The sequence below is a fragment of the Peromyscus eremicus genome, chromosome 1 (genome assembly GCF_949786415.1).
Source record: "Peromyscus eremicus chromosome 1, PerEre_H2_v1, whole genome shotgun sequence".
NCBI lineage: Eukaryota > Metazoa > Chordata > Mammalia > Rodentia > Cricetidae > Peromyscus > Peromyscus eremicus.
The window spans coordinates 1,471,183-1,488,587 of record NC_081416.1 but is presented as its reverse complement, the minus strand read 5'-3'; positions in this window follow the sequence as shown (position 1 = coordinate 1,488,587).

Sequence of the window (17,405 nt, the reverse complement as noted above, 5' to 3'; positions counted from 1 at the left end):
TTGTTTAAAAACTCTCCGAAGCTTGATTCAAAACCATTAAGCAAAGGAGGTGTGTGCTCTAAGGATGCCCAACTGGAGCCATCTGGATATTCTAGATGATCAAACTCACTGATGCTTGGTGAAGTCCTCTTTACAGTGGAGTAGGCAGGGGACAGTTTAGAAGAAGCATGACCTTTGGCATCTAGGCCTGGACTTGAATCTGTGCCCTGACTGTCCTCTGTAAGGTCAGCTCACACTCTAGAGTCTTGGGTAACTCATATGTAAGAGAGAGAGAGAGAGAGAGAGAGAGAGAGAGAGAGAGAGACAGAGAGAGACAGAGAGAGAGAGACAGAGAGAGAGAGAGACAGAGAGAGAGACAGAGAGAGACAGAGAGAGAGACAGAGAGACAGAGAGACAGAGAGAGAGAGACAGAGAGAGACACACACACACACAGAGAGAGAGAGAGAGAGAGAGAGAGAGAGAGAGAGAGAGAGAGAGAGAATAGTATCCACCAGCTGTAAAAGAAAATGACCTAATAAGTATAAACAATATCATACAGCATCTGGCACACAGTAGGCAATGAAGAGCTGACAGTTGGTTTTGGTTTTCTTTTCTTTTCTTTTTTTTTTTTTTTTGTCTTGGTACTAAGTATTTTCTCTGATGTTTTCACATTCTGTATATATATATACATACTCAGGCATGAAGATGCTAGATGTTAGGATCACCAAATGCTTTGTACAAATGCTATGGAAACTAGCTGGAACAGGCATTAACCCATTTTAGTCACCCAGGGCACATTAAATCATCTTAAATAACATCATATAGGGCTAGAGAGATGGCTCAGACTATTAAGAGCATGTACTGTTCTCGCAGAGGCCCCAAGTTCAGCTCTCAGCACCCACTGTGGAGCCCACAAAGGTTTCCTAGTGAGATCTGAGCTTGCTTTACCCAGCAGGGCTGCATTTAGAGGATTGCTTGACCATGTGCATGGTTACTAGGTGATTGGAAGGGTCTACACTTGGCTGAGCTAGAGGGAGGTCTTTGCTCCACCCCTTGTCAGTCCTATAAATAGCCCTTTAGAAGAAACAGAAGGGGCTGGTGGATAATGATCCAGGCCTTCCCAAGGCTATCCTGTGTTTCTATCTGTTTCTCTCCCTTCTATCCTTCTACCTCTATATTTCTACCTAATATCTCTTATCCCTCTCTCCTCAAGAGTTTCCTGTTATAAAAATGTGGGAGCTGGTCTCCCACAAACCCACATAAGCTGGCTGACAACTGTCTGATACCTCCCCATTTTTGGTCCCAGCAAAAACCTGTTCTCATGTGCACATACTCTTATACAGATACACATGCATATGAATACATAAAAAAAATCTTTAAATAGCATCATATCTACCAAAGGTGCATAAAACGTATATGAGAAGAGAATATCATGGAAGCTTTTGCCTGTGTGAGGGAGGGGAAAGAGCAGTTTTCTACTTGCTGCTTTATAATGATGCCAGAATGGAGTGTTTCTCTTAAGTACAGTGTGTTTGTCTTCAGAGAGCATATCATTGCACATTTGACACATGCCAAGCTTGTTTTTCAGAAGTGTCCACCTCTTGGTGGGGTTCTGGATGGCGACTTGGCAGAAGAGGAAAAGTAGGGAGTGTCCCGAGTTTACTCGGTGTGGGCAGCTTTTACTCAGGACTCTGTTCTCAGGTGATAATCAGTTACGAAGGGTAATTTCCAGTAAAGAATACTGACAAATACTTAATCCCTTAAATATAGTTATAACCTGCAGACAACACAGTTTGAGTAATGAATTCAAATGTCCTTATGAAACAAGATAGTGCCCCAGGCCCTAGGACAGCTCAATTGTTCACTGAGAAAGCAGAAGGGGGTGTCTGGCTTTTACTTAATGCCTTTTCCTAAGTAGAAACAACAGCCAATGATGTTTGAGTAACCCTAATATCATTGTTTAATATAGGCTTTATTATTACCCAAAGGGGAGATGTGTTCATATTTTACTGCCATATAGGAAAAAGCCTCTGCAGTACTGATTAAAATACTCCTCAAGACATGCATGTGGTTATACCTACATAAACCCCTGTCTTCACAAGGAGCAGGACTGATACTTGTGAGACAGCTGGTCCTGTGCTGGTTTTGAGAAATTAACCCATTATACCCTGAGAAATTGAAAATGGGCGAATTCTAACAGCCAGCCACAGTACCAGGCACTTCCCAGTGACTTTTGATATTTGGACACCCTCCCCCTTTTTTCCCCCCTGTAGTGTCTATATAGAACTTAAGGTAGCCAAAGAACTCTCTTGATACATGGCAGTCCCAGTGATGACATCAGGTTTCAGGTTATCATCCTTGGATTGTCCACAGACCATGCCTGGGCACATTGCTCTAATTCATTCTTTCATCCCTCCTTCAATCTTGCTGCCTAATCCAACCTCTTACTTGGTCCTGCTAACATCTTGTAGATGGTCTCTCTGACCATAACCTCTGCCCAGAGCTGCTTCTAGAATATCAGCACCATATGCCACCTTTGTGGCTTGAATGAGAGATGTTCCCCACAGTATTGGGCATTGGAATAATTAGTCCTCGGTTGGTGGTGCTGTTTGGGGAAGTCTGGCAGCTACGAACTTGATGAAGGAAGTACATCATCAGTGGCAGGCTTTAAGATTAAAAGCCTTGTGGCAGTTTGCTATCTCTGCTCTATGCTTGCAGTTGAGAATGTGAGCGCTCAGCTTTGTGCTCTGCCACCATGCCTGCTTGCTGCCACACCTCCTTGTCATGATGGACTCTTAGGGGATTCATTAGTCCATAGGGGACTACACACCCAAATAAACTCTTCCTTTTATAAGTTGACTTGGTCATGGTGTTTTTATCACAGCAACATAAAAGTAATTAATACAACTCTCATCAGCCACATCTAATTCCTTCTCTTCTAGACTCTCACTGTGCTTAAGACCCTGAAGCTTGGGCTGGGAAGATAACTCAGTGGGTAAGAGCATTTGCTGTACAAACACAGTGACCTGAGATCGAATCTCCAGCACCTATGTAAAAAGTTGGGTGTGACTGCTCACCCATATCTGTAACCCCAGTGTTATTGGGGACAGAGACAGGACAATTACTAGGGCTTGTTAGCTACCAGCCTGGCTCCAGGATCAGTAAAAGACTCTGTCTAAAGGGAATAACGCAGAAGGTGATAGAATAGGACCCCCAACATCTTCCTTGGGCCTTGAGTGTGTGTACAGGTGTGTGTCCCCCCATAGGTATATGTACCACATGCACACAAACAAACAAACAAAATGCAGCTCAAGGGTCTGCTTGGTTTCCAGGCTGCCTGTACCATACCCAGTCCCCTAGCTCCCTGTGTGTGTTCTCATTTCTTTGCCATTTGTGGTTAATTTACAAGTTATACACTTTCCTCATTTCCTGTAAGGTTCAGGATGATGCTGTATAAAGGGCAGGCTTAGATCTCAATACCACAGGTCCAAGTCGGAAGACCGAAGAAGCTGTGTTGTGACCTCAACAAAGGATAGCAGCAACAGTAGAAACAGCAGTGACAGCAGCAACAACAGAGCAGATGAACAAACCACCAAGACAGAAAGGTAAGCAGGCACAAAGATAAGCTCTTCCCTTAGACTGTCATATATCTGTGTCCTTCCTCCCTCCCTCCTACCTCTCACCAAAGTTGAGTAGGTCTTCACACGTACTAACCTAATTAAGACCATCTCTCACAGGTGTGCTTAAAGGCTTGCCCGTTAGTTAATTCTAGAGCCAGTCAGGTTATCAGTAATTATTAAAATCACCCGTTCTCATTCCTAAGGTGGCCCATCACTGTGGTGTTTGTTAGATGTCCTCACCATCTAGTCTTTGCTCTATACATTTGAGTATGTATAGATATCCAGGGTTTTGGTGTCCTTGACTTGTGTTCTAAAGACAAACTCCACCAAAATGGTGGCGTTTGCAGCTTGAGCAACCTCTGGTCTGAAATTTACAAATCCCTGCTGCCCACTATCTTTGTTCCTACAATGTTCCTTTCCAGATTTGCTCTTCATACACATCTGATTTAATGTCTTAAGATTGTGTTACGGGTGGGGGTAATGAAGGGCGAGGGTCGAGGGAAAGAGAGCTTGGGGGAGCGGGAGATCCCAGCTGGATCAACAACAGAGAGGGAGAACAAGGAATAGGAGACCATGGTAAATGAAGAATAGGAAGAATGAGAATAGGAAGAAGCGCTAGAGAGGCCCACAGAAATCCACAAAGATACCCCCACAACAGACTGCTGACAATGGTCGAGAGACAGCCTGAATTGACCTACTCTGGTGATGGGATGGCCAAACACCCTAATTGTCGTGCTAGAAACCCCATCTAATGACTGAGGGAAGCGGATGCAGAGATCCACGGCTAGGCCCCGGGTGGAGCTCCAGGAGTCCAATTAGCGAGAAAGAGGAGGGTTTATATGAGTGAGAATTGTTGAGACCAAGGTTGGATAAAGCACAGGGACAAATAGCCAAACGAATGGAAACACATGAACTATGAACCAATAGCTGAGGGGCCCCCAAATGGATCAGGCCCTCTGAATGGGTGAGACAGTTGATTGGCTTGATCTATTTGGGAGGCATCCAGGCAGTGGGACCAGGTCCTGTGCTCATTGCATGAGTTGACTGTTTGAAACCTGGGGCCTATGCAGGGTCGCTTGGCTCGGCCTGGGAGGAGGGGACTGGCCCTGCCTGGACTGAGTCTACCAGGCTGATCTCAGTCCTCGGAGGAGGCTTTGCCCTGGAGGAGGTGGGAATGTGGGGTGGGCTGGGGGGAAGGGGAGGGGGCGGGAGGGGGGAGAACAAGGGAATCCGTGGCTGATATGTAGAACTGAATTATATTGTAAAATAAAATAAAAAATAAAATAAAAAAGTTTGTGTTATGAACATTAAAGGAAGTCACAAAGGGGTTTTGTTGTCAGTTGTCTATGTGTATGAGGAGGGAGGGAGGGGTTCATTTTCCCACTCCAACTCCAGTGCTCTTCCAAGGATGCATCTGGATTGACTGCTGGCCCTGCCCAACTTCTACTTCCCAACATGTCAGAAAGTGCCTGATCTGCTTGTGTTTGAGAGACATTACTCCTGCCCTGATGAAGTGATCAATAATAGTGAAGCGGTTGGAACCAGAGCTCTGGATCCCAGAATCGGCTCAGTCCATATGCTCCCTCCTCCCTAACCAACAGCAGAGTCTCAGAATTTAATATACTTTCAAGTGAGTTTTAGTACGTGTGACATTTTTGGAGCCAAAAGCTAAGTTCAGAGGAATGTCAGTTTGTTGAAAGTCTCACAACTATGCTCTTGCTTCCTAGTGAGATCCTGACCTCAGAGGTAAGGCAGTTGTTACTTCCGAGTTAAGAATGCAAATTCCCTAATTTTCTTTTGAGACTACCATAGTTAATGAACTTGGATACAAGGAGAAGTCCCTTCAACTCTGAGAGGTCCTCCGTACCTGAGCTAAATATGCTAATAAAAATTAGCCAGTATTTTTCCTATCAAAATGGATCAGGTTCCTACCTTGACCCCAGAGTTTTGGCCACCCCATGGGAAGAAGCTAACATACTATCTCCCCCAAAAGTGTTAGATGTACCACGAATTGTTAAACAGTCTTATTAATAAAAAAAAAAACAAAACCTGGAGCCAGATATTGGGGTGAAAGCTGAAAGATCAGAGAGAGAAAACAAGCCAGCCACAAATTCTTACCACTAGGAAATCCTCAGCCCAAGAGAGCTACTTCCTGTATACTCACGCCTACATACCTTTCTGCGCCATGCCATCTCACTTCCTCTATCCACCCAGCTACATTACTTCCTCTTTCTGCCCAGCTCTATCACTTCCTGTCTGTCTGTATAGACCTCCAGACCTCTATGGTTAACTAGTGGTGGGATTAAAGGCATGTGCCACCATGCCTGGCTCTGTTCCCACTGTGGCCTTGAACTCACAGAGATCCGGATGGATCTCTGCCTCCCGAATGCTAGGATTAAAGGCATGTGCTACCACTGCCTGACCTCTATGTTTAATATAGTGGCTGGCTTTTTCCTCTGATCTCCAGGCAAGCTTTATTTTTTAGAGCACAAATAAAATATCACCATAGGGTTTCTGTTTATTTTCAACATGAGAAACTCATAAGTAAATTTACCCTTTAAAAGGATAACCTATTTAATGGCTCCAGTTTAACTGAGAAAAAATGATTCTTTTACATTTGCCTTGTTTCAGCTCTTTACTCAACGTCCCAGTTGGTACACATGGGAAATAGTTCTCAATTGCATTGTCAAGTCTAGTGCATTGGTATTTGCTGTCTAGATAGAGACAGGAGCTGGAGCAAGACCTGGACTTAGAGGAAATGAGGGTCATGGTTGATTAGTAATGTCTAGGGAATGATTGGTGATATCTGCTAGGGAAAGGGCCTAGGAAAGACTGCTTCTTTGTATCAGCCTTGTGTTTACTTACCATGAGAATCATTCATGAACTTAGAAAACTCTTATTCCCTCTCCTTTTGGACAGCAGGAGGAAATGGTTCTGGCATTTCTGAGTTTCTATGGAAGGACTCTAACACGTTAGGGAACCAAAGATGATAAGCAGCAATCAGAGAAATGCTAGTGTTGAAGTTGTTTCCAAGAGGAACTGGCTTCTCCTATTTACTGGAAGTTCTGGTGCCTGCCTTTTCAGTCTCTCAGACCTCAGCCTTTCATAGATGTTTGTTAAGGGAGTCTGTGGCTAGCATTGGTACAGCTATTTCTCAAGAGGCTGCTTGTAATGGCATTGCCTAGGTTTTGTGTTAGAAGTGACCTCTCTGAGAACAGTGTAGTATCTTCTGAATTGGAGGTTCTGGTATGGGGCCTGGGCATGTGTGTTTGTACACTCCCTTAGGCAGGACCAACAATGTAAGGCATGGAACTCAGTGCAAATGAAAATTTGGAGTTCCTTGTTAAAAGTTATTTAGAATTTACAACAGCAGCAGCAGAATATTAAATCAAGCTAAGGCTTCCATAATAGGAAGCCAGCCATGACTTCTAGTTGTTCTGGTGTGTGCTAATGTTTTAGAATCCTGAACTCATGTCCCAGCCCAAAATACAGAGATGGGATGATTCAGTTCATCAATCCAGTGGTGTTGAGAAAATCAGACACCTGCCCAAACTCCCTTGTTATACAGCATCTTAGGCCCAGAATTTCCCACCCACTCCACACTCCAGAGAGTGCCAACACTCATATACCAATTAAACACTATCTGAAACCCACTTCTCTTCTACCTATTCCCAAGTTGGCAACATGGAAAACTTGTAGCTGTTTCCATGGAACCCTCCCTGTCCCTCTGATAGACTTATGGAGTTACCTAGCTAAATACTGAATTAAATGAGCCTGTAGTTCAGTAGGACTGCCTGAGTATTAACAAGCCATGAATATGTTGATGATCTGATCCTAAGTCTTCCCCGCTGGGCTCTATGGTATTATCTACCATTGCTGAGACCACTACAACACCATGCCCAGTGCTCAAAGAGGAAGTTGGAAGGTCAAGGCTCAGCCAGTACTTCCTTCAACTGATCTTGTAATGAAACTCTCTCTCTCTCTCCCTCTCTCTCTCTCTCTCTCTCTCTCTCTCTCTCTCTCTCTCTCTCTGTGTGTGTGTGTGTGTATGTGTGTGTGTGTGTGTGTGTGTACAAGTGCACATCTGTGTGAATCCTCATGCACATATTTTGTGGAACCCAGAGAACAACCTTGGCTGTCATTCCTCATGAACTGTCAACCTTTTCTTTTCATTTTTTTTTTCTTAGGGTCATTGAGTGACTGGGAGATTAAGGTAGGTAGGGTGGCTGGCTATCACACTTCACAACTCGTGTCTGGGATTACAAGGACACTTCAACACACTTGTTTTTGTTTGGTTTTTCATTTGTTTTGTTTTATTTTCTTGTGCGAATGCTGAGGATGGAACTCAGGTCCTTGTACTTTCAAGGAATATTTGTTCATATTGTAAATATGTGTCTCACCTAAGGTGCCTTCTGATTGGTTTAATAAAGAGCTAAATGGCCAATAGCTAAGCAGGACTTCTGGGCAGAGAGAGAAAACTTGAGATGAATCTAGGAACACACAGAATGGGATGGAGGTAAAAGCCCATGGTGGAATGTAGATTAATAAAAATCTGGGTTAATTTAAGTTATAAGAGCTAGTTGAAAACAAGCCTAAGCTAAAGGACAAGTTTCATAATTAATAAGTCTGGGTCATTATTTGGAAGCTGGCTGGTGGGACACAGAAAGACTCATTACACCAATGACTATTCAATAAAATGTTTTCCTACTCTGGCACTCTGAACATCTCACGAAATTTGTATATTGCTCTTAGTGATGGGTAGATCTCAAAGATCTGCCCAGTGGAGGACAGTAGACAGTGTGGACCTCTCCACCCTTTTCCCAAGCCTCTGAATAAAGTGTTTTGAGTCAAAAAAAGAAAAGAAAAAAGAAAGAAATTTGTGTGTTGCAGGAGGAGACAGACAGCCTGCATGCACATCACAACATGACTGCTAGGTGTGGTTAACTTCATTTTACCAAGAGGATGGGAAGAGAAAGATACAAAAAGTGAGTTCAAATCAGTTACAGGAAAAAGAAAGAAGGTGGAGAGAAAAGAGAGACAGAAAGAGCTATGATCTTTCTCACTGGTTCTCAGAATGTAGGGGCTGGTCCTTGTTGGCCACTAGTCACATACTACAGTTTATGCCAATCACCAGGACTCTAGCTATGTCCTGTGACTTTCAGCTTCATGAGAGGGTTGAGCTGCTTCCTCCAACATTTCACTGACTGGGGATAGGGCACAGATAGTTTCCAAAAGACTTAGGAGAGGTACGTAGAAGGGCTGCTGGCAGAGGTCCTAGGTCTTAAAAAAGAAGTCCAGGCAGAGCAGAGTTGGAAGGCCCCTCTTCATAAGAGACTAATGTCAGTGCCTAGGTGATGGCTCAGGGTGCCATGGTGAGGTGAGGTGGGAGATGTCAGCAGGGCTTCCTTCACGGTAATGTGCTAGGACAATGACTCAAAACTCCTTATGCTCCCTCTCTTTCACAGTGGGCGACGGGTTACTTTAGAGATCTGTCCAGCAGTTCCCCTCTTCTTTAGCTTCACTGAGATTTTGAGACAGCAACTACTGTGTTCTGAAGAGGCATACTCTCCACATTAACAGTGACAACATAGGCCAACAAGTTGGTTCAGCCAGAAAAGTAACTTGCTTCCAAGTGTGATGACCTAATCTTGACCCCCAGGACCCAAATGATGACCTCCACATGAATGCATACCTCCCTCCAATCAACCAATCAGTTTATCAATAAATAAATATAAAAAAAAAAGTGACACAGCATTACATAGTCACGTTTGACTGGGGGCTTGCAGTTCATCAACTCATTATTCATGAGGCTTTTGCTTTTAAGATGTACGGGTTGCAGCAAGTTGTTGCTGTTTATACAATTCGGGTTTATAACGTTCAGTCTTTTTAATTTGCACAAAAATGCTGAAACACATCACAGGCTGCTAAGATTGCTTAGATCCAGCCAGAAGAGGGGCATTTTTTACCCTGAGGGCGTGGAAGTATGACTGAATTAGCCACACTTGGGAAATTATTCAGAACCGTCTTCATAAGTCAGATTGAGCCAATCTGGATTTTGAACATTTGCTATGATTTTTAGCATTTCATCTGTTTATTTCTCAATATCTAGCAGATTAAAGTCTTTTCATCTCAAATGGCATGGCTATGCATTAAAATGAATGGAGAAAGACTGACTCGACAGTGTGCGTGGATTTTTTTTTTGTCACCAGTCAGATCACACTTTTCTTATTAATAGAAAAAAAAAGGCTCATATTGAAAACAATGAAGAAAATACGAAAGAACAAAGTGGTGTGTGACTGACAGCTGGTCTCCTTGGGAGCTGGCTGGAGTAACTCAGGACTCCTTGCACAAATATGCCAAGCACAAGAGGCCTGAGCCAGCAGACCCCAGAAGCTGGCACTACTTCATTCAGATTGTTACTTCTGCCCGGTCACGTTCCCATCGCCATGGTTTTCTGCTGATTTCCTGTAAACCAGAAGCCCCTCTGAAATCTATGATGAGTTTTTCCTTTGCAAGAGATTTATTTTGGTTTTGTTGTTGTTATACTTAACATAACAGATGTTCCGGCATTTTTTCACTTAATACCACTGTGAGTCTCATGTTATCCTTAAAACCCTACAAAATTTTAGACAGCCCCTCTGAAATCACTTTCTCTTCCTTTGAAACATTACCTATAAGAAGGCTTTTTTCCCTTCTCTCTGTTCTTAATGATACATTAAAACGAAGGCTATACAGAAGAGGGACTGTTTACTCCTGCTCTATAGCTCTGGAATTAACTGCTGTTGAAAGATAATTACTCCCATGGTGGAGTCAGAGTCCACAGATCTACTGGAAGGGAATAAAGATGTCCCTTCTGATTTTTTTCTCTTCTGCACCCAATTTATAAAGCAGGCTATGAGGTGATGGTGGGCTCACTGAGGAGTGTTCTAAAGACAAATCACAGGTCTGGTTTTAATCAGGTGTGTTTGAACCACATCTGTCTCCATGTTTTGAGGAAGTGGTGGTGAGAGGCCCTTATGTGAGGCCCTTAACTTAAAAGGCTACAGGACTCCTGCCTGGGTCACTTCCCTTTGCCTCCCTCACCTGGGATGCACTTTCAAGAGTGCAGCAACCCATCCTCAGACCGGCACTGACTGTCAGGATTAAAAATCTTCAGGTATGCAGAGAAGGTCACCACCAGATACTCTGGAGACAAATGGCACCTTTACCAGGCTCTTTGTCCCCAGTGGGCAAAGTAATAGCTCCTTATGATACTTGATTTCTGTCGCTTGAGAGAGTGATCTCAATTTAAATCCTCTTTTGGGATGGCTTAGAGACCTCCACAAAGGACAGTTCAACAAACAAGACATTCATTTGCTTTTCCAGCCAGCCTGGCCTTTCCTGACTGTGCACAGAGGAGAAAGATCCTTAGGTATCCATTTCTCCTTATCACACTGTTTCCTGTGCCCCCAAAGGTCCAAGGGCTCCTCAACACCCCTAGGCCAATTCTAAATGCGTACTTCAACCATTCAATTAACTGGCTTCTGCTTTAATACTATGTCTCTTTTATACCCTTTGAGATATTCCTAGGTCCTGAAATATTCCTAGGTCATACTGTTCCATTAATGGGCCGTCTTGGAAGAGCCCATGGCATTCTCTTTTTCCTCCCACTACTTCATCCGAAGCCGATATGCGCCATTCTCATGGCCTGTGCACTTCTGGCTATCACCCTTTGAACAGCGTCTCAGCGTCTCTATGTAAAAAGATTTTGTTTGGGTTGCCAGTGATTGAAAAATAACCGAGCTAGATTAAGCTAAAAAGATAGAAATGAAATTGGTTCATAATTTTTTTTTTTTTTTGGTTTTGGCTTTGATGTTTCAAGACAGGGTTTCTCTGTAGCTTTGAAGCCTGTCTTGGAACTTGTTCTGTAGACCAGGCTGACCTTGAACTCACAGGGATCCACCTGTCTCTGCTAGGATTAAAGGCATGTGACACCACCACTGGGAAATTGCTTCATACTTCTAACTGAACTGAATCCAGCAGGATGGTTGACTTCAGACAAGGTTGGATCAGAGTTTGAATGACGTACCTGAGATCTACTTTTCCTCTCACAATGTCTCAGCTGTACCTGTGGTGTTAAAATCATCCTGTGGTTGCACTTGCACACAAGGTGATCACCAGTAGCTCCCATGGCTGCCACACCACTGGAAACAAGGGAATCTGGGTAACACATTACCAGACAAAGCACATGGACTGTGGAGAAGATAATGTGATGGGCTGATTGGTTTGACCTAAGCCACATGTTCCAGGGTAGACACAAGCACAGGGGAAACTCTACAGTTAGAAATGCAAACCCTGCAAGGAAGCCCTGTGTATCACCCAGAAATAAGCAAAACCAGGAGTAGAAATCTGTGTGCTTCCTCAGGGCCAAGTGCTTTCTATGCAACCAACAGGTGTTTCACCTGGACCCCAAGTGAGTGGCAGCTACCCACATTAACTTTGCAATTAATATCATCAACAACAAACAAACAAAAAGATATTTTAGAACTGTCTCATGAAAACTTTACCTTGATTTCTTTTTTTCCTTCAACTGGCAATCTGCACCCAGTGGTTGTGTGTGTAGACACAGGCACTGTATAGACACCACATATTCTAACAGGTGCCTCAGGCTGCCAGAGCAGATGTCCTGGCACACTGGATAGGGCTTCCTTTCGCTGTGAAGACACCAGTCACTGCAATTCTGCCTACTGTCCTCACCTCTGAGCCAGGTCCTTGAGTGCAGGCTCTCATTGCCTCTTTACAGATGCCTAGTTTCCTGAAACCATGGCTTCTCTTTGATCCTCTGAGAAGAAAGCATTTATCTTTCTACAATGAAAGCCACTTAGAAGAGAGCAAAAATCTGTAACTGGAGGATTCTAGATGATAAAACGCTAATGTGTATGTATTTATTCAATACTGTGTAGCTGTATTATGAGCTGAACTTGGCTTTGGGTAATCAGAGATGTGTGAAATGAAAATGACTCCTGGCATGTCCTGTCCTGTTGCCTTCATGGTTGAGTTACAGGTACATATGAATTAACACACACACACACACACACACACACACACACACACACACACACACACAAACACACACCATACCACACCTCTTGATCTCCTTTCAACTTATATAATGTCCTCAATGAGACACAAATACAATTGTTTTATTAACTATCTCCTTTCTCCTCAGGTTCCACAAGTTTTTGACTTTTTGCTGTTGCCTTGGACCCAACCCTGGGCAAATACTTCCTGCTGTTACAGGGATCAGGAAATAAAATTGAATAAATTACTGTCTATCCTGGGCAAAACATCTATCTTATTCACACTAACATTGTACCTGAGTGGAAATATAGCAAGGTAATCTCCTTCTTCCCTTTCTTTAATTATTGTTTTTTGTAAACTTTTCTATGTATTTTAAGATAGCATATAATTAACAAAGTTTCCTTATTGCATTTTCCTACATTCTTTGTTTTGGTTGGCTCTCACCATCATCCACTTCTCTCCTCCATATTCCCAGCCTCTTGTACCTTGCTACCTTCAGTAATAGTCGTTTCTGCCTCATGTCACACATAGTCTGCCACTGTTGACGTGTTTATGTAAGAAAGGATGATAAAACCTTATCAACCTGTCAGCATGATTCCTGTAGTCAAAATGGCCAACCTTAAGCCTCTTATTACTGGAGTCTGTAGGGAAGATGTTATCCACCCTCATTCTCATCTCTATCTTAGTGGAAAGCAGAACAGATCATTCATTCCTTCCATAAATCCATGAAGAATCTTCTAGAAGCTAGGTACTATGACAGGCCAGTGAAGCAGAGTAAGCAAGACTCAGGATCTTTTCTCTGGAAGCATGTAGCTCCTGAGTATTCTGTGTAGAAGAGTATATTTATGTGGGGGAAGGGTATTTGTTACCTAAGCCTGCCACATCAAATTGCCAATAGCTTAATGTTTTTATTTTCTCACAGTTCTAGAAGCTGGAGATTCAATATCAAGGTGTTGGGCCATGGATATAACTCAGTGGTAGAGTGCTGGATTACTACATGTGAGAGCATGGGTTTGATCCCTAACACCACAAAAATCCAAGAGATTAGCTGGGGTGTCCCATATGAACTCTCTGGGGTTCTGTTTTACAGTATTCTGGCTTCTTGTGGCTACTAGAAACCCTTGCTTGGGTCACAAACACTTTGGTCTAGCCTCACTCTCAGCCTTTCTCACGTGGCTGCCCCTCAGTGTCTCTGACCTCAAACTTCTCCTTGCCCATACCACCAACTGTGGAGTAGGCGGTCCAGGCAACCCTTCTCTTAATGACTGAGATCCTAATATACACTCCTGAATCCTCAATTCATTTCCTGACATCTGCCTTCTTCCATCTGTGGCATGCTCCTCAAACCATCCCAGTCTCACATGCCAGATGTCCTGATGCTAGGTACTGCGTGCCCACATCTTGCCAGGCTCCAACAAGGACTGCCCCACCAACAACTCAAGCCTGCAATCATTGAATCAGGAAATGAAAGAATAAAATAAAATTATCATCAGCAGAAATCACCTGAGACCCTAACCATTTTTAATATCCGCAATGTCAAAGTTGAGAAATAACTCCAGAAGTCATAGCAAGGAATGGGGAGTTTCGAATGGATTGTCTAATACTGATCTACCTTCATAAGTTAAAAAGGGACAGACAGAAATTGGAAGATATCATCTCTAATTGAGACCTTGGGAAAAGACCGAGGCTGACCCACAGCCTGACACTGAGATGTCAGAAAAATTAGACATCCACATCAGCTGTGGACCTCTCACCTAATTCAGAGAAGTGATATTCACAAACATTGTCGATATTTCCTAGTTTACAATCACACCTTTGACTGTTGACTTAAAGCATCTAGTTTGGTTCAGGCTACTGGTGATGTTTACACTTTGGAATCTATTATGCATAGAAAAATTAGGGATTATCTTTGACCTCAGTACCACATATTCTTATGCAAAACTAAGTAGGGTTATTTATTCATTTAATCAATTCCATATGTTTGCCATCATCATGGCCATGTAGAGCAGACCTGATTTCTGCCGAGGTCAAATCCACGTTGTCCTGTGTGTGGGGATCACAAGTCTGATTGGGACACAGGTCCGCTGGTTGGCATTCAGACCACGTTAAGCCTCCTTGACTTGTGCCACGGGGGCATCATTTTCTTTTTCTTCTTTAACTGATGAGTCATCTGTCACTTGGAAACATAATCAAAAGTTTTCTTCTTTGTGAAAGTAAAAATTCAGGGCCTCTCTGTGGGAAAGACTAACTCTGTATCTGCTTTTCAGCTTAATCTGGAGTATACTAGGGAACAGAACGTAGACACTGGGAGAGAAAGAGCTGTGACTGTGGCTACAGATGAAACTGTTACCCAGAGATTATACTCAATTCTACAAGTGGTATGTGCCAAATTCATTACTGAGGGCCAGGGACTGAAACAGGCTCTTGTGAGAAAAGGTGAACTGTAAACTTTGAAAAATCTAAAACACACCCATACCCTGAATGTGATGTCCATGAGGGTGAAGGGCTTTGGGATAAGGAGCCTTGAGTCTGAGAAGTTGAGGCTATGATGGTGTTGACGAGGAGGAAAGATCAGAATTCAGGCAACTTTTACACTCTAGCTGGTGTCTTATGGTTCCTATTGCTGTGATAAATATGACCAAAAGCAACTTGAGGGTGAAAGGCAGGGAAGTGAGGGCTGCTGTGGATATCGCTCTGTATAAATAAAATGCTGATAGGCCAGTAGCCAGGCAGGAAGTATAGACGGGACAAGCAGAGAAGAGAATTCTGGGAACAGGAAGTCTGAGTCAGAGAGATGCTGCCAGCCACTGCCATGACAAGCAAGATGTAAGGTACCGGTAAGCCATGAGCCACGTGGCAACTTATAGATTAATAGAAATGGGTTAATTTAAGATAAAAGAAGTAGATAACAAGAAGCCTGTCACGGCCATACAGTTTATAAGTAATATAAGCATCTGAGTGATTATTTTATACATGGGTTGTGGGACTGCGGGGGCTTGGTGGGACCTAGAGAGAAGTCCTCCAGCTGCACAGGGCAGGAGCGGAAGCAGAGCAGGAACCTAGAAGCAGGAACTGAAGCAGAGACCATCAAGGAACACAGCTTGCTGCCTTGTTCCTTCATGCTTGCTTAGCCTGCTTTCTTATACAACTCAGGAACACCTACCCAGGGGTGGTCCCACAACGGGTTGGGCCTTCCCACATCAATCATCCATCAAGAAAATACCCTCACAGACTTGTACAGGCCCATTTTATGGAGGTATTTTCTCAATTAAGATTCCCTCTTCCCAGATGTCTATGTTTGTGTCAAGTTGACAAAAACAACCAGCACAGCTGGTAAGTTGGCAGGTAGAAGCACTACATGCACTTGGAAGGCATGAGCAAGGGAAAAAGTGCAGTCTTCAGGGTGTGCTCAGACACCACGGAGTTGCACTTCACCGTCTTCTCCTTCAGCATCATTCATAGCATGTGCCAAGGTAGCCTCTAGTCAATACTGGCCATGGACCTTCCTGCCCAGCACTTTGGGGACATTTGTGTTGTACTTTGGAAATTCTTAGTTTCCCAGGACCCACTTCACTATGCAAAAACCACCTTCTTTATTCCTCACTCCTGTCTCCAAAACTGATAGTGTTTGAGCCTGGCCCTGGCCTCCTCCAGCACATACAAGGAGGGTGGATTGTGCTTCCATGCTGTTAGAGAAAGGACAAGTTCTGGGTCAGCAATACATTGCTGTGGCCCCCTAGGCCACTTCCGATGACACTGCCATATTAGGTGTTTGATGGGGCATGGGCATCTCTATCTTCCCGTGCGCCCTACAGTAAAGCAAGCTAAGTGCACAGCATGTGGGGAGCAGGTTAGGAAAACATTACAGCCTGTCAGTAGAATGGGGACCACAAACCATTACAACAATAATTTTGGAAACTACATGAATGGAAAATGCTTCAGTAACACGCCAAAGCTGCTTAGTGTACCAGAGCAACATGCAAACTCCACTGTAACAGCCAACCTGTGGATCTGTGAAAGGTTTTTCCCAAAAAGAATGAACACTCTTAAGATGATAGCACTGTGGCAGCTGGTTTTTAATCTTAGAAAGACACTTCTCTGAAGATCAGCCCTCCCCTGGCCTCTGCACCTGCACTGGCAAGAGAGGAAAGGGAACTGCCTACAAAGGCCTCTCCACCCTTCTTGGCTCTGGCAGCATCTCCCTTTCCTGGAACCTTTTATATGGAGCTCCCTGTGCCCTTGAAACCTGTTTACTCATTGGACACCAGAGTCTGGACTCCGAGGTTTCCTTTCAGCCTCAGCACTCCACCCTGGCAGTCTTGTTCCTTCTCTAACTGACATCATTTCTTCCTGCACTCCCAGGCAGACACTAAAGGCCAGACTTCCTTAGCATCATCTGCATGCATGTGTCTCCTCTTCATTGGTCCCTGACTCTAACAGAACCCGCAACGAGGATGCGTTCTCCTTCACAACCTCACACCAGAAGGTACGCTGCCAGGCAGCTGGCAAGGGAGAGGCACATTTTCTTCTACCTGTAGCTTCTTTAACATCCAGAGAAAGTGAAGATGAGGAGAAAGGAATGGGAAGTGTGGCTCCTCTGGTAGAATCGGAGCTCATAGGGTGAATAAATACTCACACATGCAGATGTGCATGCCCACCCCCTTCATTTCTCAATCAATCCAACAGTTTTGCACTGTTTCAGGGAATCTCAGAAACCACGATTTGTATGGGAGTCTTGAGAACTGA